General features: G+C 34.2%; 1 pseudogene; it reads left to right on the top strand.

Annotated features, from left to right (window-relative positions):
• Positions 1-23,339: 23,339 nt before the first annotated feature.
• LOC101714174 (cytoskeleton-associated protein 2-like pseudogene) lies at positions 23,340-25,573 on the top strand (annotated as a pseudogene).
• Positions 25,574-27,372: the final 1,799 nt, after the last annotated feature.

Raw genomic sequence — 27,372 nt, 5'->3', positions numbered from 1 at the left:
TAATGAAAAAATTTGAGTGTTACCAAGGTTCTGTGGTGCTGTTGGCTCTTCTGGAGATTCATTCTAGGTTTCTGTTGTCCTAAAGAATTGACCATGACAATTGAAAAAGATAGCAAGATTTTGCATTTTAAAAAATATTAAAGGTAGGAAAAGAAGTATATTCTGTAGAATTAATGTGGGGCAACTAAAGATAAGAAAAGAAATATTCCCAGTAGAGTGCAAAGCAGTCCACTGAAAGAGCTACAGTGGCCAGGAGGTAAATGGTCACCGCCTTGTGTATCCTCCACACCTCAGGCCGAAGTGAGATCTAAGCCATCCTATTAAAAACCTATTTGATCTTATGAGGTATTAAAGATAGCATTTTCCAAATGGTCCCAGGTGCAGGGTTTAGAAAGTGCTCTCTGCTCTTCCCAGACCTTTGTGATTGACATGATCTGACTTCTTGCCAGCTGCTTTGCCACACCCTAATCTCCTGTCTCAATAGAACAAAAAGGGCTATGACCTATAAGTAGTAAACTAGCAGGAAGATAATGAGGTCTGTTCATTCAGATTCCTCTGTCTTTGAAAATAGGTTGGTCCCTTCAACTGGGTATAGAAAGGGTACTCCACTGAGTATCTTATAAGCTATTTCAGAGGAATATCAGAGATTCCTTCTAATGTTTACTATTTCCCAAATTCCATCTGCTTAAAATATTCAATATGCATCCCAAAATATTGCATTTGGGGATAGTGCATCCTGAATCTCATTACATTATTCTTTTTTGAATAGTAATAGCTAATACTTTCTGAAAAACTGCTACATATCAGTATCCATGCTAAATCTTTTATCATATATATTTCTCATAGTTCAATGATAAAGCAGATTATTTTATTTTCCTCTTGTATACATGAGATGAAACAAAAGCAAAACATGGATCAAACTTTAAAAATCCCTAAAAAATACCTTGCTAAGTTATGCAGAATTAAAGTTTGGAAATTCTGACTTACTGTTCAGCCTACATGCATAACTATATGGTATGTATCCATTTCCTCTAAAAATAGTGCTTCAGAAATAGTAGCTATGTGCTTTTGTCCAAATTACCTTTCTTAAACTGATATTGGTGTATAACATTTCTTATTATTGTTGTGTTTCATAGGGATCATGTATCTCTTTAATGTGTACTTCATATGGTGATTACTAAATTATTTAGTATATGGATATATCTAATTACTATATTTTTATTTGTTAATTTTTGGTTTTGACATGATGGAATGAACATTTTAATCAGTAGAATTCAATACTTGCTTTTTTGTATATTTTCTCATATGTTATGTACATGAACTTTTTATAATTAGCTTTTTCCAATCACTGTTAGCTTATTGGTATTTGACATCTTTTCTTTTTAAGGTATCAGTTATTGCTTTAATTACCTCAGGGAAATTTTTCTATGTCTTCAACTATTAATAAAACAAAATTCTTTTCCCTTTTTTTTTTTTTTTTCAATGGTGAGGATTAAATCCAGAGCCTTCACAATGAGGAGCATCCCTAGCTCATTTTTTTTTGAGATAGTATCTTGAGAAGTCAACAAGTTCTATAGACTATACTAATCCTCCTGCCTCAGCTTCCTTGAAAGCTGGGATTATAGGCATGCACAACCACAACCCAGCCGAGAACAATTTTTTAATACCTTTAGTGTACCCACCTATTCATTTTAATGAATTTTTTCATTTATTTTAAAAGAACTCTGATTTTTTGGCTGTCATTCCAGTGTGATTCTCAAAAAGCCATTTGTGAGGACGAAGAGGTGAATTTTAGGTGACAGCAGTCACATAAATGATACACACTTTTGCAAAATTATGAGGAAAAAGCAATAATTTCTTCTAATTTTAACACAGTGAAAGATTTTCATATTATTATTCACAGGCTTCAAAACATTGGTACTTACATTTCAGATAACACTTAGTACCACTCTCTGAATTTGTAAAGTGTCGTATGCTCACAATAGAGTTGTCAGAATACTGTGTGCTAAATATCACCATGACAGGAAACATGTCAAAATAGACACTAATTAAATATATTCAATAAAGTAGCAAAATAACCTGAAATCCTCGTAATAAAAACATAAATTAATTCTAACTAAATTAAATGATTATTGTATTTCATCGAATGCCTGTTCAAATGTCGATATAAATAAATAAATTTGTATATTGCTACAAAAGATATATTGCTATCATGAAATTATATTATGTCATGGGATTACATATAAATTTAATAGAGAATGAATTTTGCATTAGCTATTTTCCTTTGTATTTTCTGGGCATTTAGCATAGTTTTTTGTTATTGGTAGATAGTGATTATATTATATTATATTAATCAATGAGAATAAGAATGCTATAGGAATGACAGTTCTTAAAATGTTATTTTTCTTCCTCTTCTGTTTAATATACAAATATATAGGTAAAATAGTAAAAGGAGAACTGAACTGAATTTTTGAAAAGAGAATTTATTGTTAATACATAAAATATATTCAGTATATTGAATTAATGTATAAAACTTTTATTCTGGAAGGTAAATTATCCTCATGTGGTTTGTGGGTGCTCAGTATTATTATACATCTAATAATAAATCTCCAAATATTATCTTGTAAAAATTGATGTTGAAAAATATTCAGATGATACAGATTTATAAACATATTTATTGATCTATAAATTCACCAGTCAAGTGAAAATTCACTTTTATATAAAGCAGCTATTTTTTGCCTGTCAGTAAGAATAAAAATTTATCTGTTCTTCCCACTTTTTAAAAAATTGTAACATCATATTATTTGCTCAAAATTCAAATTGTCTTTTTAGTGTCTTAATGAGTTTCATAAAACATTATATTGTATGTTATCTACATAATTCATTTTTACTCATAAATCTCTTAAATTCAAATTGTTTGAAATCTTGTGTTCTTGTTTAGATATTCTAACTCTATTAATTTGAGGAAATGACAATATCAATATACTCAAATGTGGTCTGAAACTTGAGGATCATTTGTAATTTAAATGTCTGGCATTTTATTATTGGAAGTTAACTTGCTAAATTATAATTATTTCAAGCTACAGATAAGGCACTTAATAACAAGTCATATATGGAAAAGTTGTTCTAAGCTATGACTGATGAAGTAAAGAAATGGATGTACACATGAGTATAGACAGACTGGAGGAAAAGAAATGTATTAGACTAAATTATCAAGAGTAAGTGATTCAGTGATCAATACTAACTAATTTTCTTGCTATTGTATATTATGTAGCACAAATGGTCTGTTTTTCTATTATTTCTAAATAGCAAACAAAATTTTTCTTGAGCAAATGGTATTGTATTTAAAATTCTAGTTCTTCAGTTATTGAACAGGATAGAATTCTGCATACACTATTTAGGACAAATAATTTAATATAGAATTAATTGCTAAATACACAATGGGAATACAAGTAAAAAATATACAATACAAATTATAATTGACAGTTAAGTGAAATAGATATGTGTATAACAAATCTGTTTCAAATTGAGGTTTGTCAATTTAAAATATGCCATCATTCTTTATCATGAAATATTTAAGTGTAATTGATTTCAGAAAATGTGATTACATAATACAAAACTGACTAATACAATTTAGGACAGTAGGAAATTATTGTATGCTTACATGTGCATTTCTCTTAACATAGTTCTAACTAATTTTAAATGGTAAATATGACTTATAGGTATTAACAGCAATAGATGACAATTATTGGGTTTTTATCATATGCTAAACAGAGAGCTACTTGCTTGAAGAATTATCACTGTTTAAATATTTGTCACTGTTCCTTTTTTTCAGAAATTGCTCCCTATCTTTTGTTTTATAGCATATTTTCTTTACTCTGATTATTTTTCCATGCTTTAACAATAATGAAGATAGAATTGACTCAACCTGTGTTTCTCAGCATCACACAACACTGGGAATTCACTCAGTGCAATTTATTTGGTGTCTTCTACACATTGTCTGAAATCCAGGGAATCTAAATAGTATTGACAAGAATAATTTTTGCCTTGACAAATAATTAAATGCAAAAGTAAATGGAGCCATATCACCTTTTGTAATTTTATATGAAATTTGTTATACCTTTAGTCACAGTTAAAAAGTTTGAAAATTGAAAGAAAAAAACTAAAAAATCCTGTTCTACATCAATTACCACAATGTTTAGAAAGTATATTTGAAGTTTATTGCCATTTCCATATTTTGAGTCTTTAAATGCATATTTTGGTTTTTCCCATTTCTGGTGTTTTTCATCCAGCCAAAAGAATTACTTATAACATCAGTTTCTAACCTTCTAGATAAAAAAATTAATCATCTTAATATTTTACACAAAAATTTGTATTCTAGAATCATTGATACCAGTGTCTGACACACTGAAGATCAAATTACTTAGTTCATTTCTTTCAGAAATGACACAGTGAGGTCCAAGGAATATTAGTTCATGTGATTTTTACATGAACACTTTTCCTCATGGTGGGAGAAAAATAGTGAAGGAAAATATAACAAAAAATGTAGCATTAAAAGTGAAAACATGAGCCATTTCACCTTTAACTATCATGTCATACATTTTTTCTTGTTCAAAAGCTTTGTTACAATACCCAGTTTTACTACCCTATGTACTTTGGGCATTATTCTGTAAAAAATTTTTAGAATTTCACCATCACAGAAATAAATTCTACTTTTACTGCTTTTTCTTTTTTGCATCAGCATTTGTGAACATTAAGACAACTTATTTTCACAACCTAGTACAAACAAAACAGATGGACTGAGATTTCTGCATTCACAAACTGGTAATTATAAGGAGTCAAATCAATTTAATTTTCATGGTAGTCACTGTAATGTTGTTTCCAAATTTCTTCAGTTAGAAACTATTAACAAAGTAGAAAATACAAAATGATGCCTATATTGTCTGTGTTCATTAACATTTCTATATGTATTTACTAAGTGAGTGTCATGGCTCAATTATGCAATTGACTTTCATTCAGAAGAATTCTGTCCATCTGTTTGATCCTACTTTAAACAGGATCGTTGGAGCAAATGAACTTATCATAGCATATGGTAACTATATTCAGTATGGATTTTCCACTGCATTGATGTGCTTAGAGAAATTCTCTTACATAAACACAACTGTTCCATGAACCAGTTTCATTTCTATCATGGATATTGTTTAAAAGGAGGGAAGGAAACTCGTATTTTCTGTATGACCTATGATTGGGCCATAGACATGCTGCATATTTTACTCAGAATATGAGAGACTTCATCTACTGATTTTTTAAAATGCTTTACTGTTTAAAGCAAGATTCATTCTTAAACAGATACATGTTTCTGAAAAGAACTAGAAGGAGGACTGAGTTTAGTAGACTTAAAAGGCTTTAAGATTCCAAAACGGAGCAAGGGAAAAGGTAAAACTTTCTTTTTTTATTGTTTAACTCATTTTAATAGCATGACATAAGCCCCTAGAATTGATATAATCCTTATGCAAAATACATAGATGAATACTGTCTTTTTTAAAAAATATAAACTAGGGCCGGGGATTTAGCTCAGTGGTGCCACCACCTGCCTCACAAGAGCAAGGTCCTGAGTTTGATCCCTGGTACCAAAAAAAAACAACCAACCAAACAAACAAAAGAACGACAGCTCCTTAATGATGTCCAAAAGAAGCTCTTCTAGCAAGTTGGAGATCTGGAAAGAAATTAGAATCTGGCTAGGAGTTTACATATTCTGAAATGCTGATAAAAATATAAAATAAATAAGCAAGATATGAAAATAGGCAAGTTTCCACTAAATAAATGAAAATTTTAAAAAAAGGAAAGTTTTCCTTTCCATGTCATTTGAAGAAGGGAGACTTTAAACAACATTTAAGTTTATTAAACAAATTTTAAAAAGGTATTATAAAATGTTTAACTTTCTTCAGCTTCAAGGTTTTTGTTGCTGCTGAATTCTGCATATAACTGAACTTTCAAATGTTCTATCACCTGCTGAATTATTCTACTTTGAATTCTAAGACATTAATTTCTTCTTGCAAATTTTTCTTTGCTTCTTCTAACATTTCTTGTGTTTCTTCTTGAGAATGGCTAATGAAAATGTCAACAATTTGATAAGGTATCACTAAGCTGTCATAATCTGTAAGCATGATGTCATCACAGGTGTCTTCTAAATTCTGGAGTTGTTTCTTTTTTGCTTCTATTTCTTCCTTTTGTTCTGTGATTCTACTCATATTCTGCACAAATTTGTCTTTTGTTTATCTTCAAAAGTCACATTGACATCTGCAGCCACCTTCTTCATGGTGGCTGCCTTCCAATTAGATATGAGAATACTCAGGCTTGTTTTGCCTATCCTTATAGACCCAGAATTACTTTATATTACTGCAAAGACTTCAAAATTGGGAAATATTAAATGAGAGAAAACAGAAAGCAAGAAAGAAAGAATAAAAAAATAAATAAATGTTTTTCTTATCTTCTTTTTTGTTTTTGTACCCTTACGCAGACAAATGTAGAAATATGCCACAACAAATTTTAAGTATTTTTGTCACTATTCTTCATTTATACAGATCTCTTTTGCATAAATGTACACCTAAATTTTAATGTTTCTTATACCTCTATGTAACTCACCTTGACTAAAATCTATAAAACACCTGAGAAATATGTTTGAAGCTGGAGAACCAGAGACCCAGTAGAGTTTTAAAAAAGATCAAATATAAATAATAAAGAGAGATAATAAATGAAGCACAAATAATCCATTTGTTTCAGTCTGACAATAATGGAAAGATTCGAGTTTTTAAAATTATAATTATTTCCATTATTTTATTGCTTACTTTTCATTGAGAATGTAAACAGGAGAGCTATGGATATCATGCGCCATTATACATTCCAAAAACACAGGTACACAGAAATGGGGTTTCAAACAAAGGCAGACAGAGGAAGCCAAATATATACGCTCAGTTTTTGAGCAGAGGTGCTGAGCAGCTCGAGGGCCTTTTGGTGCCCCTGCCCCTTTGGTGCAGAGGAGCAATGCCATGGCAGCCCCCCACCCCACCCCACCTTTGACCACTGGGCCATGCCAGCACTTGCATCCACACCACGGAGTGGCAATGAGTCAGAAAGGACATTGATCTGAGCTACAGAAGATAGAGCAGAAGTGAACAAGTGAAAGAAGGCCTCTCTGAGGCTCCTAGATGAAAACTGAAGCCCACTGGAAAAGTGAAGAAAATCTCCACAATAAAAGCATCCCAGACCACTGCAGTTGGTAAGTGGGAGGGATCACCACCTCCCATCAGAACCTGGACTATCTTCAGGGGAAGGGCAGCTGGAACCTGCAGTTGAACCTTGCAAAGTTCAACCCAGCAGGAGGTCAGAGATCTCAACTTGGGCCTTGCAGGCAGAAATCACCTGGACCTCAGGGGACAGCTGCTGGCTTGCTGAGACTAATTGACATAGATTAGTCTCACTTTTGCCCATGCTGTCTATTGTGACAGCAGAGACATACTCTGAAGGAGGACCCTTATTTTTATTTTTTATTTTCAAAGCAATTTTTTCTTCTGTTTTTAATATTTTTTCTAATTTTTATCTATATTTTTCTTTTCTCTTTTCAATTTTTTCCTTTTTCTATCCCTTTTTTTCTTTTCTTTCTCTTTCTCTCTTGCTCTCTCCTTCCCAACTTGTTCTTCATTTATCTCCCTTTTTATACCTGTTGCTGTTCTAATTCAATTTTCTTTTTTTTCTTAACTTTTCTTCTCTTTTTCCTTCTCTTGATTGTCCTTAGTTTTAAAGGAAAATGAATATAGTTTCAAGCCTCCCTATTGCTATTAGGTTATTCTGTTCTTGTGTTTTTTCTTTTGTTCTGTCTTCTCTTCTCTTCAACAGCTTTCTAGAGTTTGTGTGATCTTCCTGCACCCTCTGGCCTCACTTCTAATGTTTCCCTATCCTACCTATCTATCCTTCTCTCCCCAACTCCCTATAAGTCCCCAACCTGAAGGGTAAAGTGCTATATTGAAGAATCTATTCACTGTAGACATATTTTGGGCTGGTCTTGATTTCGATTTAATTCACATGCTTAAAAGTGATAGCTTAATAACTACCACAAATTGTCATTTTCTAAACTGTGCTTGATGCTATTGTTGTTGCTGATTGTATCACAAGGGCTAAGGTGCTGTGATTCATCTAATCAGTTGTCCTTCCTGGTATACTGAAAACAAGATTGCCTAAGAGTCATTAGAGACTCAAAACCTAAAGGCCAGATATATCTGGAAGACACTTCTGAGAAACAATCATTTCATAAAGATCTAAATAGAAGCAACAAAGATATTTACAATAAGCAATATTGAAGTATCAACCCAGGAATGGAACCAAAAACAGTACCAGCAACAAAAATAGAAATGAGAAGGCACCTAAGGAAGGCAAAAAGTCAGGCTACCAGCTCACCAAAGGCAAATTCTGGGGGAATTGAGGTGGAAAAGTCTCATAACCAATCACCTGGATACCCTGCACTGATGGCACAAAAAGTAACAAAACAGAGGAATAAAACTCTAGAAAAATTCAAAACAGAAATAATTTCCCAGATAATCACAGAGATGGTTAGCAGAATGAAAGATGTCATTAGAGACTCTAGACAAGAAACATAAAAAAAAATAGATGAGCTCAGGACCATGATGTAAACCATGAACGCCCAGCATAGGAAAGAAATGGAATGCATGAAACACATTCAAACAGATATCCAAGAGATTAAAACCTCTATTGGAAGCACTTGCAGAAGAATGAGCAAATATGAAGACAGAATGTCAGATGTAGAAGACAGGATTGGGTTCAGAGACTCTGAAAAAGGAGATCTCTTAAAAATAGTAAAAGACCTTGAGAAATTGATCCAGCAGCCCCTAGATGATGCAAAGAATAATATGACTGATAGGAATCCATGAAAAATCAGGAGAAAGTACAAATGACATAAAAAAAAACTGTTCACAGAATTAATGACAGAAAACTTCCCAGAGTGAAAGAATTTGACATACAGATGAGTAAGGCATATAGGACCCCAAATAGCCAGCATTAAAAAAAAAAACTACACCTAGACATATAATAATCAAGATCTCTGAAACCCAACAGAAGAACAAAGTACTACAAGCAGTTAGAGAAAAGAAATCACATACAAAGCAAAGCCCATCAGAATGGCAGCAGATTTTCCAACACAAACCCTCAATTCCAAGAGAGCCTGGAGTGAAGTACTTCAAGCCCTAAAAGAAAGCAACCTCGAACTCAGACTGATATATATCCTGAAAAATTATCTTTCAAAATTGATGAGGAAATAAGATTCTTCCACAAAAAAACACCTGAGAAATTTCATGAATACAAAACCAGCACTCTAAACAATTTGAAACACTATCTGGGAAAAAGACAATGAAGGTCTCAACTCCATAAGGCCCAACCAAGCAAATCCACCAGGCAAGGCAAAAAATTAAAGGGGGGGGTGTGATAAAAAATTAGAGATCCAACAACAGAAAAATAACATGAAAAGGATAAGCCAATTCATATCAGTTATAACTATCAATGTTAATGGCCTCAACTCACCAATCAAAATAAATAGACTGACAGAATGGATTAAGAAGCAAAATCTAACAATATGCTGTATATAAGAAACATACCTAACTCAAAAAGAAATTCATAGACTGAAAGTAAAAGGATGGAAAACAGTTCTCCATGCAACAGGAGCTGAGAAAATAGTAGGACTAGCTATCTTATTTGCAGACAAAGTAGATTTCAAACCAAAACTAATTAAGAGAGACAAAGAAGGCCACTACATCCTTGTAAAAGGAACAATCCAAGAGGAAGAAATGACAACCACAAATATATATGGAACAAATACTAATGCCCCCCAAATACAAAACAAATATTAATGGACATGAAAAACCAAATAAGCACTAATACAATTGTAGTGGGGGAAACTCAATATCCCACTGTCACAAACAGATCATCTAGACAAAAAATCAACTATGAAATAATAGGACTGAACCAAGTTCTTGAAGAAAAGGACTTAATAGATGTCTGCAGAGTGTTCAACCCCACAAAATCAGAATATACATTCTTTTTAGCTGCACATTGGTCATTCTCCAAAATAGACCACATGCTAGTTCATAGGACATGCTTAGGTAAATGCAAAGGAATTGAAGTTATCCTCTGTATATTATCAGACCATAGTTCAATTAAACTGGATATCTATAGCATAAGAAACTACAAGAACTGCAAAAACACATTGAAACTGAGTAAGACCCTCCTGAACATCCAGTGGGTCACAGAGGAATTTAAAGAAGAAATTAGACAGCTTCTACAATTAAATGACAATACTAATACAACATACAGGAATCTATGGGACATAATGAAAGCAGTTATATGAGGAAACTTCATAGCAGTAAATGTCCATATTAGGAAAACAGAGAGAGCTCAAATAAACAACCTAATGCTCAACCTTAAGCTCCTAGAAAAAGAAGAGCAATACAAACCCAAAGGTCATAGAAGGGGGGAGATTATAAAGATTAGAGCAGAAATCAATGCAAAGGAGACTAACAGAATGATACAAAAATATCAAAGAATCGAAGAGTTGGTTTTTTGAAACAAGTTGCAGGGGGCGGATATGAATCCGAGTTACTGCCTTGGGTCAACTGCTCTGGTAGAGACTGTGGTTTTGCACACTAACACCTTTTTTTACATTTTCCTGAAAAATCGTAAAGAATCTTTACCTATACAGAAATATTTAGTCAATATGGAAATTATATTGTGTGGATAAAATTGATAAACCCTTACCCAAACTTATCAAAAAAAGGAAAGAAAGAAGGTCTTTATCTCAACCTGATTAAGGCTATCTATGAAAAATCAACAGCCAACATCATACTAAATGGTCAAAAACTGAAAACTTTCACACTAAAATCAGGAACAAGACAAGGATGCCCACTATCACAACTCCTGTTCAATATTGTTCTGGAAATATTAGCCATAGCAATTAGACAAGAGAAAGAAATAAAAGGAATAAAGATAGGAAAGGAAGAAGTGAAACTGTCATTATTTACTAATGATATGATACTTTACATAGAAGACCCAAAAAACTCAGTCAGAAGTCTGCTAGACCTAATTGACAGGTTCAGTAGAGTAGTTGGATATAAGGTCGACATTTAAAAAACAGTAGCCTTCTTATATGCAAATAGCAGACCCATTAACAGAGAAATTCAGAAAATAATTCTTTTTACAATAGCATCTAAAAAAATGAAATATCTAGGAATCAACCTAACAAAGGAAGCAAAAGACCTCTACACTGAAAACTACAGCACTCTGAAGAAGGAGATCGAAGAGGATATAAGAAAATGGAAAGATATCTGTTGTTCCTGGGTAGGAAGAATCAATAGAGTGAAAATGGCCATACTTCCCAAACTGCTATATAGATTTAATGCAATACTGATGGAAATTCCAACAATATACTTCACAGAACTAGAGAAAACAATCCAAAAATTCATTTGGAAGCAGAAAAAACCTAGAATAGCAAAAGCAATTATGGGCAATAGAGACATGGCTTGGGGTATCACAATCCCCAACTTGAAACTATACTACAAAGCTACTGTGATAAAAACAGCATGGTACTGGCAAAGAAACAGACCCGAGGATCAGTGGAATAGATTAGAAGATGCAGAAACAACTCTAGACATACTCAGCAACCTCATCTTTGAGAAAAGAGCCAATCACCCTCATTGGAGAATAGATAGCCTGATCAATAAATGGTGTTGGAGAAACTAGATTTCAACCTGCCAAAGATTAAAACTAGACCCATACCTATTACCATGCACTAAACTATGATTGCAGTGGATTAAAGAGCTAAATATCAAGATAGAAACAGTAAACTTACTGGAAGATAAGTTAGGTAGAACTCTCAATGACATTGGCTTAGGAAAAGACTTTATGAACAAAACTTCAGTAGCACAGGAACTAACACAAAGAATCAACAACTGGGATCTCATCTTATTAAAAAGCTTCTGCACTGCAAGAGAAACTACCAACAGACCTAAGAGACAACCTACAATATGGGAAGAAATTTTTAGCAGCTGTACCTTAGACAAAGGCCTACTATCTAGAATATATAAAGAATTGAAAAAATCAGACCCCCCAAATTCAAAGACCCAATTCAAAAATGGGCATCCAAAATGAACAGACATTGCTCAGACAAAGAAGTAAAAACAGCAAATAAATATATGAAAATATGTTCAACATCACTGGTCATTTGAGAGATGCAGATGAAAACAACACTGAGATTCCACCTCACCCCAGAAAGAATGACTGCTATCAAGAAATCAACCAATAGCAAATGCTGGTGTGGGTGTGGAGAGAAAGGAACCCTTCTCCATTGTTGGTGGGAGTGCAGACTAGTGCAACCACTGTGGAAATCCGTATGGAGATAACTCAAAGAACTAGGACTACAGGTCCCATTTGACCCAGCTATTCTCCTACTGGGTATTTTCCCCCCAAAATTAAAAGAATTATACCACAGCGATATATGTGCACCTATGTTTATAGTGGCACAGTTTATAATAGCTAAGGTTTGGAAGCAGGCCAAGTGCCCATCAACTGGAAACTGGATAAAGAAGATGTGGTTTTTTTATAAAATGGAGTACTACCCAGCCATAAAGAGCGAGAAACTAGAGCCATTTATAGCTAAATGCATGCATATTGAGGCCATACTCTTAAGTGAAATAAACAGGACACACATGTGTAAATACTGAATAGTATCTCTAGTGTGAGAAACTGAAAGTGTAAATAAGAATGAAAATGGTTAAAATGAATAATTGATAATTTGAAATAGGAAAAGGTCCAAAGGTGATGGAGTGGTGGGAGGGGAAGGGGAAAGGGAAGAAAGGAAAGGAAAAAGTATGAGAAAGAAAAAAAAATGGAAACAAAGTCTATGTAAATAGAGAAGGGTGGTGGGGGTGAAAGGTGCATAGGTAATGGGGAAAAAATAAGAACTAAGATACATCATGTTCAGGTACAAACACCCAATGATAAATGTCAATGTATTGTATACCTAAAATGTACCAATTAATATATAAATTAAAAAATAAAAATAAAAACAAAAAAAAGGAAAGAAAAGGCTCACATTCATGCAGTTAAAAATGAAAAAGATGAAGTCACAAGAAATCCAGCAGAAATCCAGAGTATCACCAATACCTACTTCAAAAACCTGTACTATAATAGAATGGAAAACACAGAAGAAATAGACAGATTCCTAGATACATATGAATTACCAAAATTGAATGAAGAAGATATAAAAAGTCTAAACACTCCAATTACAATCAGTGCAATTGAAAATGTAATTAAAACTTTATCAGCAAAGAATAGCCCAGGTCCTAATGGCTTCGCTGCTGAATTCTACAAGACATTTAGGGAAGATCTATTGCCACTACTCTTTAAACTTTTCATTGAAATTGAAAGGGAAGAAATACTTCCAAATTCAATCCTAGAAGCAAGTGTTACTTTGATTCCAAAACTAGGGAAACACACAACCAAAACTGAGAACCAGAGGCCAATCTTCCTAATGAATACAGATGCAAAAATCCTCAACAAGATATTGGCAAACAGAATACAGAGGGTCATCAAGAAGATCATATACGCTGACCAAGTTGGATTTATCCCAGGGATGCAAGGATGGTTCAACATACTTAAGTCAATAAATGTAATACACTATATTAACAGAATTAAAGACAAAAACCATTGATCATACAACAAAAACCAACACAAATTCATGATAAAAATCCCACAAAAAAATGGAATCAATTTTCTTTATCTCAATGTGATAAAGGCTATCTATGAAAAACCAACAGCCAACATCATACTAAATGGTCAAAAACTGAAAAACTTCATGCTAAAATCAGGAACAAGACAAGGATGTCCATTATCCCCACTCCTGTACAATATAGTTCTGGAAACATTAGCCACAGCTATTGGTCAAGAGAAAGAAATAAAAGGAGTAAAGATAGGAAAAGAAGTGAAACTGTCATTATTTACTGATGATATGATACTTTACATAGAACCAAAAAAAATCTGCCAGAAGACTGCTAGACTTAATTGACAGATTCAGTAGAGTAGCTGGATACAAGGTCGACAATCAGAAATCAATACCTTCTTGTACACAAACAACAGACTTACTGAGAGAGAAATTAAGGAAACAATTCCTCTCACAATAGCATCCAAAAAAATGAAGTATCTAGGAATCAATCTAACAAAGGAGACAAAAGACCTCTACACTGAAACCTATAGCACTTTTTAAAAAGAGATCAAACAGGATTTAAGAAAATGGAAAGTTATCCCTTGCTCCTGGGTAGGAAGAAAAAACATAGTGAAAAATAGTCATACTTCCAAAACTGCTATATGGATTCAGTGCAATCCCAATTGAAATCCCAACAGTATACTTTACAGAACTAGAGAAGACAACCCTAAAATTCATTTGGAACCAGAAGAGACCTAGAATAGCAAAAGCAATTCTGGGCAACAGAGATATGGCTGGGGGTATCACAATACCCAACTTGAAGCTATACTACAAAGCTACTGTGATAAAAACATCATGGTATTGGCAAAGAAACAGACCCAAGGACCAGTGAAATAGATTAGAAGATACAGAAACAACTCCAGACATACTCAGCTACCTCACCTTTGACAAATGAGCCAACCATCCTCACTGGAGGAAGGATAGCCTCTTTAATAAATGATATTGGAAAAACTGGATTTCAACTTGCCAAGTTTAAAACTAGACCCTCATCTTTCACTGAGCACTAAACTAACATTGAGTGGATTAAATATCTAAACATTAAGACAGAAGCACTAAACTTGCTGGAAGATAAGTTAGGTAGAACTCTTAAAGACATTGGCAAAGGAAAAGACTTTATGAACAAATCCTCAGTAGCACGGGAACTAGCAGAAAGAACCAACAACTGGGATCTCATCTTATTAAAAAGCTTCTGCATTGCAAAAGAAACCACCAAGAGAGCTAAGAGACAACCTACAATGTGGGAAAAGTTTTTTACCAGAAATTCCTCAGACAAAAGTCTACTCTCTAGAATATATAAAGAACTGAAAAAAAATCAGATCCCCCCCAATATAAAGACCTGATTCAAAAATGGGCATCTGAAATGAACAGACATTTCCTAGACAAAGAAGTAAAAGCAGCAAATAAATATATGAAAAAATGTTTAACATCTCTGGTTATTCCAGAGATGCAGATGTAAACAACACTGAGATTCCACCTCACCCCAGAAGGAATGGTTGCTATCAAGAAATTAAAGAATAACAAATGTTGGTGGACCTGTGGGGAGAAAGGAACCCCTCTCCATTGTTGGTGAGAGTGCAGACTGGTACAACCACTGTGGAAATCAATATGAGGATACCTCAAAAATCTAGGATTAGGGTTTGCATTTGACCCAGCTATCCCTTTGCTGGGTATCTTTCCAAAAGAATTAAAAGAATCATACCACAGTGATATATTCACATCCATATTTACAGTGGCACAGTTTGCAATAGCTAAAACTTGGAAGAAGCCCAAATGCCCATCAACTGGAGACTGGATAAAGATGTGGTTTTTCTATAAAATAGAGTACTACTAAGCCATAAAGAACACCAAACTAGAGACATTTATAGCTAAATGGATGCACATTGAGGTGATATTCTTAAGTGAAATAAATAGGACAAACATGTATAAATACCTAATAGTTTCTCTGGTGTGAAAAACTAAAAGTGTAAATAAGGTTCAAATGGTATAACTGATAATATGGAATAGGGAGAAAATGTCTCAAGGAGTAGGGGAATTGGGCAGGGTAGGGGAAAGGAAAGAAGGGAAAGGAAAAAATATGAGAAAAGAAAAAAAATAGAAACAAAGTCTCTGTAAATATGGAAGGGTGGAGGAGGTGAAGGGAGGGAAGGGGAATGGGGAAAAATAAGAATCAAGATTCACCATGTAACGGTACTAGCTCCCAATGATGAATTTAACTGTATTCTATCCTAAAATGCACCAATAAACTTACTGAAAAAAAAATATGCCCAATTTTTTATTCCTTCCATTTTCCTTCCTGTATAATATAGTAGGGTTTGGTATGATGTCACTGAGCAAGAGAGTTTTAGTATTTTAATTTTTAAAATATATTAATCTGCTTTGGTCCACTAAAGGTTGACTTGTATATATGACTCTTTCACTAGAGCAATAATTGGTATCTATAGGTCTTGAGAGCCACTGAGAACAGATTGAACCAAGAGAAAGAGAGAGGGAGAGAGAGAACACTATACTTAGTATCTGGATTGTGCTACCCCTTACTGAGAGGTTTAAACTCATCCTCATCTCCCTAGTAGATGAATGTTCCACATAACCTGCACCTGGGGCTTTGCACCATGTCTACACCCCAGGCCTAATCTCAGCACCCTTCCTCAGACAGACTCTACTCCCTACTTAGCCCAGCCACATCTTTAAGCACAGACCATGGGGAAATAACTGAGCCCTATCAGCAGCACTCTCCAATAAGAGTGTGATTGGAAGGAGACCCCCAGAAAGGGCCCTCCCTACTTTCTCTCCCTTTGGGACTAACTTCTGGGCTCATAACCCAGCTGTATGGTCACTACAGACAATAAACCTTCACTTTAAATTTTATTGCAGCTGATCACTTTGTGTCCTGACACTTAACACCCAAGTTCCAAGGCACACAATCAAGGAGAAGATCTAATTCTTTGCGGGAGGGAGACAGTGCCTAAGCAGTGGCCTGGCAGTAGGATAGGCTCCTAACCTTTCCATTCTCCAGGGAAAAGGAATCCAGCTAAAGACTTTCTGATCAAAACACATACTGCACAAGAAATTGCATCAAGAATCAACAAATGTGATTATATTGTTTTAAAAGCTTCTGAACAGCAAAAGAAAGAGCCAACAGAGTGAAGAGACATCCTAGCGAATGGAGGAGCTATTTCTCAGACAGAGGACTGATATCTAGAATACCTGAATGAAAAATAAACTACCAAAAATACAAAACAGAATAAAAATAAGGGCAATTCACATGAGTAGATGCTTACAAAAAAATTAATGGCCAATGCATGTATGAAAAATGTTCAGCATCTTTAGACTTTAGAGAAAAGCATATCAAAACAACATTGAAGTTCTGCTTACTCCAATGAAAATGGCCATTATCAAGGACTCAAAAAACAAAAAATGGTGACAACATTGTGGCAAAAAAAAGTAACACTTCTCCATTATTGGTGGATAAGAAAATTAGTATAAAAATTTTAGAAATTAGTATGGAGATTTCTCTAAACACTAAAAATAGAAATTCCATTTGATCCAGCTATACCTTGCCTGCTTATAATCCTAGCAGGGCTAAAGTCACTCTGCTAAAGTGACATATGAATACCCATGCCAATACTTACAACTCACAATAGCTAAATCATGAAGACCATTTGGTCATCAACAGATGAATGAAGAAAATGGTATATTGTATATACATAATGAAGCACTACTTGGCCATAAAGAAGGATAAATTTGACTCAGTTGTAGGAGGATAGATGGATCTTAGGGACCATAATGCTAAGTGAAATACGTCAGTCAACAAATGCTAAACATAATATGGTCTCTCTAATATGAGAGATACAAAAAATAAATGATTTAAAGAACAAATTAAAGAACCATGTTAACAAATAGAGAGATAGACTCTGTAGAGATTAGAAGGAGACCTGGAGATTGAAGAAGAGGGGAAGGTCAGAAGCAGGGGCAGTGAAGTGAAAGTGTTTAAAATGAGATATAAATGCATAAATATATATAATACATATTATATATGTAATATACCTATACCTCACAAGCTGAATATAGTCAGTATGTATTGCAACCATGTATTAAAAAGAAAAACTCAGACTTTACCACAAAAAAACTGATGGAATTGATAAATTCAGCAAGGTTGTAAGATAAAATATTAATGTATAGAAATTAGCATTTTTAACAGACTAGTTAAACATAACAGACTAGCTAAAATTTGATTAAAAAGCAATTCCACTGGCAATTAAATATAAAAACTTGGAAGAAGTTTAACTAAGAAAATGAAATATCTCATCAATAAACTACAAAGTATTGACATAGATATAGAATACAGAACAAAATGGAAAAACTGCCATTACATAGATTGGAAGAAATAATATTGTTAAAATGTTAATACTACCAAATGCAATACACAGATTTAATAAATCTACACTAAAATTCCAATGGCTTCTTCATAGGACTAGAAAAAACAATCACAAAATTTATTTGGAACCACAAAAGACCCAGAATAACCAAAACAATCCTGAAAAGGAGTGCACAAAAGCTGGAGAAATCACAATGCCTATTGGGGTTTAGATCTAAGGTGTCCCTCAAAGTCTCATGAATTCAGTGGTTAGGTTCTGGTAGATGATTAGGCCATGGGGGTATTATACTTATCAGTGGACAAATACAGCTCAATGCGCTGTTAGGAGGTGGGGCCTGTTGGAAGAGGTGTGTCAGTGAAGTTATGCCTTTAGTTGATGTAACTCCCTCCACAGTCCCTCCTTTCTCTCCCTGTTTCCTTGATGCCATGAGTTGAGCAGCTCTTCTCACCATGCTATTCTACCATGCCATCTGCATTGGAGCTGCCAAGTATGGACTGAACCAACACGAAAATATGAGCCAAATAAACCTTTTTGCCTTTAATGTGTGGGTGTCAGTTATTTTGCCTTAGGGATGGGAAAGTGACAAATAAAAAAACCTGATCTCACATACTATAGTGCCATAATAGTATCAAAAACATGTTTTGGGCATATAAACAGACCCATGGAACTATAGAACATAAAACAAAACTGCAAACAACTGATATTTGACAAAGACTCTGGGAACAAATCATGGAGAATGGACAGTCTCTTGAATAAATAGCATTGGGAAAATTGAATATCAACAAACAGAAGAATGAAGATAGATCCCTAATTTTCAATTACTTACAAATGTCAATTCAAAGTAGATCAAGTGCAAAATGTAATATATGAAATAATGAAACTATAGGAAGAAATCATAGGGGGAACTTCAAGAAATTAGGATAGGTAAAGATTTTATTGAATAAAACTCTAACAGAGGAAGCAACACAACAGTAAATGGATTATAACAGAAAATTCTTTAAGGGAAAGGAAATAATGGAGTGGACAAACTGCACAAAGGGTGAAAATATTTGTAAATTATATATCTGTCAAGGGATTAATATAGAGTATATATAAAATCTAAAAGAACTCTAATACAGAAACCACAATTAAAAATAGACACTAGATATTTCACAAGAGAAGATAGATATATAAAAGAATGCTCAACCTCACTAAAGCATCAGAAAGATGTAAACCATAAGATTTTTGCATTGACCTGCACATGACAAGGTATCCAGAACATACAAAGGAACTCAATCCAACAGTAAAATAAAAAACAAAAAAACCCCCAAATAATCCAATTTAAAATTTTCAGAGTGTATATTTCTCCAAAGACAAATGGCCAACAAGTATATAAAGTATAGTTCAATAGTACTAATCATTAATAAAATATAAATAAAAACCACAATAAGATATCACCTTGTGAAGGTCTATTGTTGAAAACACAAAAAGTATGTCTGGTATATATCTATAGGAAATGAATTCATTATACCAGAGAGTTCTCTATGTGACCATGTTTAATGAGGCAGTATTTGCAACAGCCAAGATCCAAAACCAATTGACATGTCCATCAACAGAAAAATGGACATAATACATAATATACAAAGCAATATTACTAAATCATAAAAATAGAGAAATTTTATCATTTGTAACAGCATGGATGGAATTGGAAGATTTGAAGTAAAAAAATTTAAGCATAAAAATGCAAGTGCTACATGTTCTCATTCATTTTTGGAAGTTAAATTGTTGACCACATAAAGCACAAGTAGAATAGAGGTCAGGAAAGGCTAAGAGAGAAAGAGAAGGGGAAATAGGGAGATAGTTGACAATGGATATCAAAATTCAGAGATGGAGAGAGATTCTAAAATTATAAAGCATATTAGGATGACTGCAGTTGACAACAATTACACATTTCAAAACAGAGAAGCGTTTTAACATTCTCAACACATAGAAGTGATAATATTTGAGGAGCTAAAATGCTAATTTTCCTGAATTAATCACTGAACATTGAACATATGTTTTAAATTACAAGATTGTACTCCATAAATAATTGCAAATATTATGCTGATTTAAAAAATAAATGAAGGACTTGCATGTAACTCTGTGGTAGAGCTTTTTCCATTCCTGTGCAAGGATTCAGAATCAATTCCTACCACTGGGAAAAATGAGAAGAGTATAAAACTAATACATTTGTGAGTATATAATGGGAAGTTTCCTTCAAAATGTGCTTATTTATTTCTCCAGGAAATAGCAACTAACTAGATTTGTGGTTTAGATAACAACTGTGTTTCATTTATTTGATATGCCATCATTTGATTTATTATTTTGTTAATAAGCATTATTTAGAGCTAGGAATATGCTTGCCTCTGTCACTATAATTTGATAAATCAAGACAATATAATTAGTTTCCTTCCATACAAGTTTCCATGAATTTAGCCCAAACTGGACAACTTCTAAGTGTGTAGGTCCTTTTAACATTTTTTTCTTCTCCTCCATGTATAGGATGTAAAATAATAATCCTTTTTTTATTCTTTTTATTGCTTTTTATCCTACTAATAAATTTGAAGTAATTGAAGCAAGAGATTTGATAATGTTTTCCTTGATATATCTATACTTAAAATATAGTAGGTTCCTGGCTTATATAGTTAGTAAATACTTATTAAATGGCTCCTGATGTAATGATCACGTTGTTGAAAGATCTTTAAGTCATTGACAGTCTTGTTTGAAATAGGCAGGAGGGGAAGACTAATGGAGATGAGGAGAAAGGATTGCTCAAAAAATAAATTAAGAAGAGCTGGAAATGTGGCCCTCCTGTGGATCTGCTTCTGTCTTGTTGGGATGGTATCAGAGCTGTAAACTCTACTCCTCCATATTTGCACTCTTCAGGAAAGGTAGAATACACATAGCTGTGTGTTGTCCAGGAGACTAGATTAACACCTTATTCCACATATGCTTTGGTAATCTGAAAAAATGCATGTCTGACCCATTAATTTATTTATCCTAGGACCAGAAATAAGATATCGGAGAGGAGTTTTGCAGACAGATATTATCATTTTCTTTGTTCTCCTTTCCATGAAATATGACTCTAAACTTTTAACATTTCCATATTGCATACTCAATTAAATCTATGTATTTTAACATGATTTAATGCTGTATTTATGTTCAACAAATATTTATTAAACACCTAATACATGTCAACCATGGTCTCGCTAAAAGGGACACAATAAGGAGCACAGTTTCATTTGTTGCCTTCAAGAAACTTATATTGTCATGAAAAAAGTGAAATAGGTGACAGTAAATAAATACAATTTAATGAGAATCTAATCAATCTGATAAACAGAACCATTTTGTTTATGTTTATTGTTAATATCAAAATTCAAAAGAAATTTTATAGTTTTATAATTAAATCCATATTTGAATTAAACCTGTGATTGATTGATTGTTTTGTTTTGCTTTGTTTATTGGGTCTCACTGTGTAGTCCCGGCTGGCCTTGAACTCACTATATAGCCCAGGCTGACACTGAAAGCATAGTGATCCTCCAGCTTCAGCCTCCAGAGTGCTGGGATTACAGGTGTACAGCACCATGCCCAGCTTAAACATGTTTATAGTTTAATTTAAATTAAACAGTGAAGCAAAAGTGAGTTAAGTTTAAACCTAAAATATATATAGCAATGGTTTGGTAATGTTTCTCACAGAATACAAAGTTAAGTAGAAATATTAGAGAGTACACATATTGTTTGGAAATATTCTTGAACTTGCTGAGATATAATGCCAGATGAATATTAATAAAATTGGTAATTCTTATCTATATCTGATAAGCATATTACTAAACTCCCTATCATTATATTATTTTATGGTGCATAAACACATATATTTTATTTTAACATGTCTTCAACCTGAACTATAGCAGTGTAGTTTTCTTTACTTTTTTGCACAAAAATACACAAATTAAGCAAGTAATCTCAATAATAATCACTTTACTGTATATAAGACTTATTTATAGAAATTTTCTTGACTTGGCCTTTCAGAATCTCATAGCACATTTAAGGAAGGGAATACTTTTCAGGCTTCAATATAGGAATGTTTTTAGTAAAAGCATATAAAATGGAAATAGACTATAGAGTTTCATACCTAAATTTATTAATTCATTTTAGTTTATTGCTATTCATTATAATCTGAGTGTGTGAAGTACAACTATTTGAAAGAAGTGTATGGGAAAATAAAAAGCCAAGAAAATGCAAATGGAATTTGGAAAGTTCTTTTCATATGATATATTTTTATTTTAGTTTTAATGAAAAACACAAAATATAGGATACTAACTTTCATAAAATAGAAGAGATTTTTCTCTATCACAGATATTTTTATATTTTGTAAATGCTATTGAAAAACAAATTAAAATCAGCCAGAGATGAACCTGATAGATGCAGCCCATTAGGTGTGAGACACTGAAATAGAGAAATGCACTAAAATCAATATTGAGAAATGACAAGAAAGAAAAATACAGAAAGGTCAGTAGTTCCTAAATGGTTTTCTTCAGAAATAATGATTTAATCCTGTGTTATCTCTTACAATTTTATAGTTTGCAACCATATTATTTTAAAAAATGAATTATTCAAAAAATAAAAATAAAAAATAAATTATTTAGAAGGAGATTTTAATTTTCAATTCACCAAAGGAGTTTCTCTCTAAGTTAAGGAGACTAAAAATATATAGGTGACAAGCAATATAAGAATTAATTTCATAAGACATCATTAAGTAGTATAATTGAACAGCCTGAAGGCTTATCTTAGCATTTAATTGAAGACTGGCTAAGAGTTAAAAAAACCCCAACATAATCCACTACAGAGTAAATGAAGAAAACAAAGGAACTAATTGGATTTATGACATTTATCCTAGAGTAATTAATTAGATGCATGTGTACATACATACATACATACACACACTTGGAAAAGGAATAACCCCTCTACAAACTGAAAGTTATGGAAGTAGACAATAAGAATATAGAGATCATAATGACAAAAAAAAAAAAAAATGCAGCGCAAAAATTGCACTGCTAAAAAAAGCCAGGTGAAGAGAATTGTGAATTTTAAGAAATGGAAAGAGAAACTGTAGCTGAGGAGTCATGGTGGGGTCGGGGCCCTCTGCTCCCACCGCTGCCTCCACCGTGGCTGCGGAAGAGCGGCAGAAAAAGCTGCAGGAGTATCTAGCAGCCAAAGAAAAACAAGAACCAGAACACCAAGTCTTATCTAAAAGCCAAGAATAATTGTCCAAATCCACCACCATCTAAATTTACCATTAAACCCAAAAAGGATGTTCTCAACTACCATGTTTTGTCTGCCAAAGCTACAAGGCCCATTAGCATTAAACTCCAGTCCAGACCAGCCAGTATAACAGGATCCCAGAAGCCAAAGTTGGAGCCAACAAAACTTGTGGGCAAAAGTCTGAATTCAAGAGGTTTTTCTTCTACCCCAAAATGTAAACCTTCCAACAAGAGTCACCAGCAACATGAAGCTGGATCATCTGCTAAAGGAGAACTGTCAAGAAAATCTACGTGGTCACCTATTGCACAGAAATCAAAAACTACAAAGCAGCAGCTAACAGGCCAAGCAAATGCAAAATGTACAGACTCTATGGACAATAACTATATTGAAAACAAATCTTTGGATGGCTTTTTTAAAGAGCTGAACAAAGGGAACTTGCCTCAAACCTTATCAGAACCTGAGAAGAAGCCAGATCCTGCATTATGTACCACAAGTAAGCCAAAGACTAACTCTTATAATCAAACTAAGAGAAATTTGACTCCTAAAACAAGTCTTTGGCAAAATTTTGGTGACGGTGCTGTTCTGAAAGACACGGTTAATAATAATTTGTTAGAAAAACTCAAATAAGGACTGTTCCAGCAAAGTTACAGCAACTCTGTAAAGGAGCAGAACTTGCAAGACCAGAAAAACCCCCAAGGACAGTCACCTCTCACTTTATTCAGACCTTTAGTAGAACTCAAGCATCAAAAAAAAACAGTGGTCAAGAACATAAAGGATGTACAGGTTGACAGGGGTAAATATGAACAACCAAAAGAAACTAAAGTACAATCATACACTGTTACTGAAGAGAAAGTAAAACATGCCAAACCCAAGACATACTTCAATTTACTGCAGGGAGGACCTAACAGCAAACATCCAAACATCATGCAAGATCAGAAGTTCATGATGCAACCTTGTTTTAGGCCCCAGATATGTGCACTGTAAAAATCAAAATCCGTAAACCGGAGGCCTAATTTGATAGCTGGCAACTTTAACTCATTCATTCCAAGCACTCCTAGCATAAGAGCAAATAGAACCAACAGCTTTCAACAGAGAGCACAGACTTTGGACCCCAGACTGTTCCACAGAAGCATTTCCTGAGCAAGACTGCTCCCAAAACTCAAGCTAGTGTCGCAACCAGAAATGGGAGAGGAGTCCCAAATGCTACCCAAACTAATTCAAATATTAAAATGACAACAGCAGAGGATCAAAGGAAACAGCTAGAAGAATGGAAGAAATCTAAGGGGAAAATCTATAAATGGCCTCTTATAGAATTTAAAACCAAAAAAAAAGTAATAGAGGAAATGAATATTCATTCTGGAAGAGCATTGAAGAAGAAGAGGAAGAAAAGAAACCACAGTTGGAACTGTCCAATAAGATTAACAGCACTCTGACAAAGTGTCTGAGGCTCATTGAAGAGGGACTACTTTCTAAGGAAATATTTACCATTTTGTTCAACATTCCTGAGGTTGAAAAATTTGCTAAATTCTGGATCTGCAAATCAAAGTTGTTGGCAAGAAAAGGCACCTTTGATGTTATTGGACTGTACGAAGAAGCCATTAACAATGGGGCAAAACCAATACAAGAGTTGTGAGAAGTTGTTCTTAATATTTTGCAAGATCAAAACAGAACTACAGAAGGAACTGCTTCTAACTCTTTAGTTGCTGTAACCAATTTCACATCAATGGAAGAGCTGGCCAAGAAGATGGAATCTGGAGAGCCTTGTCTTCCTCCAGAAGAGAGGGACCAGGTTACAGCAACACCCCAAATAATCAAGGCAGGACAGGACAATCATTCTGGTATCAAATTACAGATCTCCTCAGTCCTTAGAAAAAATGGAATTCCAGAAGTGAAAGACATGAAGGTTATCACTCCCGTGAGGCGTTCAGCAAGAATCTAGTAAGTCGTGTCCCACTACCCGGAAATGCTGGAGGAGCACAATTTGGTAGTGGCTTCTCTTGATGAGCAATTAGAAGTGGAAGAAACGGAGTGCTTTGTGTTCCATAAAAATGAAGGCTTGCCTGTAACACTAGGGTTTGAAACCCTTGAACCATAATTTCTTAATGCTTTTTTTCTTAAAAAAAAAAAAAAAAGGCTTTCAAAGGGCCAGGGATTTAGCTCAGTGGTTCCACCACCTGCCTTGCAAGTACAAGGTCCCGAGTTCTATCCCTGGTAACAACAACAACAACAAAAAGTCTTTCAGGGTCTCCATAAGACTTCTTGTCCAGATGACCTGAAAAAACTCGTGTTTAACAGCAAGACGTCATGAATGCAGATTATGGGCTCTTGGGATTTTTGTAAGTAATTCACTGGATTTTCTCTCAAATTTTATATCCCCATAGGAAAGTCTTCAGTTTTTGTGTTTAAGACTGTAGTTTGCTACAGTTTTACAACATACATAAATTTCAAAGTATTGAATAGAATTTTCCCCACCACCATGGAAACGATTTGCACTTTACTGTAATACTTTAATCTCACTGTAGTTATTTTCCATATCTGAAGGTTGACACTGCATCAGGATGGACTTTCCTTTGGGCATCTACTTTAGTAGAAAGGGCCAGTTCTTACATGTGTAAGAGTGGAAGTTTGAAACTGACATGCCAGGCTGCAAGGTCAAATCCCTCAAGTTACAGATGAGCTTCTGCTAGCTGTGCCTTCACTCAGTGATCACAATTGACATGTGTGGGTGATTCCTGACTCCTGTCACAGCACCCCTGCTCATAAGGGTGATGCCTGTCCTTTCTGGGCCAGGTCTCCTTGAACAAAACACAGCCCTAGATTGGGGTGGTCATCTAGTTTTTATACCCAAACCTAATTTTGCATTTATTCTTCAGAAATGCTCAACTTAAAACAAAAGGGGATAAGTGAGAAGGGTATGGAGGGAGAAGTTGCTTCTTCACTTCTGTTCTTTGCAGGGGACAGCTGGCCTGAGAAAGCAGTGTGAGCCCCAGGAACTGTGACACATGACTTTTTCTATCCCCTGGCAAAACTGCACTTGGAAGGGTAAAATCAGTGGCATTATATAAATATAATGTATAGAAAAGCCTAGGCAATACATTTCAAATTTTAGCTTAATTCTTAAGTATTATCTTAAAAAAATAAATTGTTGTTTATCCTTGAAAAAAAAAGAAATGCCTGTAAGGAGCCAATAAGAGGAGGAAATGAAATAGAAGAATTATCAAGGTGATTACAAACTTGGATTTTCAAGTATTGCTCAATAAATTGTCTTTTACTAGTACCCTCTGCTCCTAAGCAGAATGAAAATCCAGACCTCCTTATAAGCATTTGACCAATGGTAAATTCTGAAACTTGTTGGGGTCTCCTTGTTGGGAGACTGGAACCTGAAGACAGTAGCCGATGAAACCTATTAAAAGAAGGGCATGGGGGACCAGAACTCTTGGAGTTAAGGCCAGGTTTATTGGTAATATTCTTCTTTTATACATTTTTCTGTAGGATACATCAATCATTAACAGTTTACAATGCTAGTCAACTAACCACCAGTTATATCTGTGAGTACATAAAGCATCTAAAGAGCCTTCTGCTTTAACTATGTTCCTTTAATCTTAGCACATCTTATCTAAATCATCCTGGCTCCTTAAAGTTTCTAAAAAGTTAGCTATTCTTATCTAGTCTTATACCAAGCAAATATTTGAGAGTCTCAAGGGACCACAGTGGAATGAACACTGTGGGATCAACAAACAGCCTTCTGAAGTTATCTTTAACTTCTCTATCTGGGCCTGCCACAGACATCAGGACAATTTGTCTTCCCAAGGCTGTCCGAGGGGCTAAGAACTTGTCGTATCCTCCACAGAAACTAATGCTCTTAGGAAAGTGGGCAGGCCTATTCATATAGCT

Source organism: Heterocephalus glaber, unplaced genomic scaffold, assembly GCF_053883595.1.
Source record: "Heterocephalus glaber isolate CG9 unplaced genomic scaffold, H.glaber_assembly_v1.0 deba00001690, whole genome shotgun sequence".
Lineage (NCBI taxonomy): Eukaryota > Metazoa > Chordata > Mammalia > Rodentia > Bathyergidae > Heterocephalus > Heterocephalus glaber.
The sequence above is the reverse complement of the archived record's forward strand: the minus strand, read 5'-3'. Positions and strand labels throughout refer to the sequence as shown.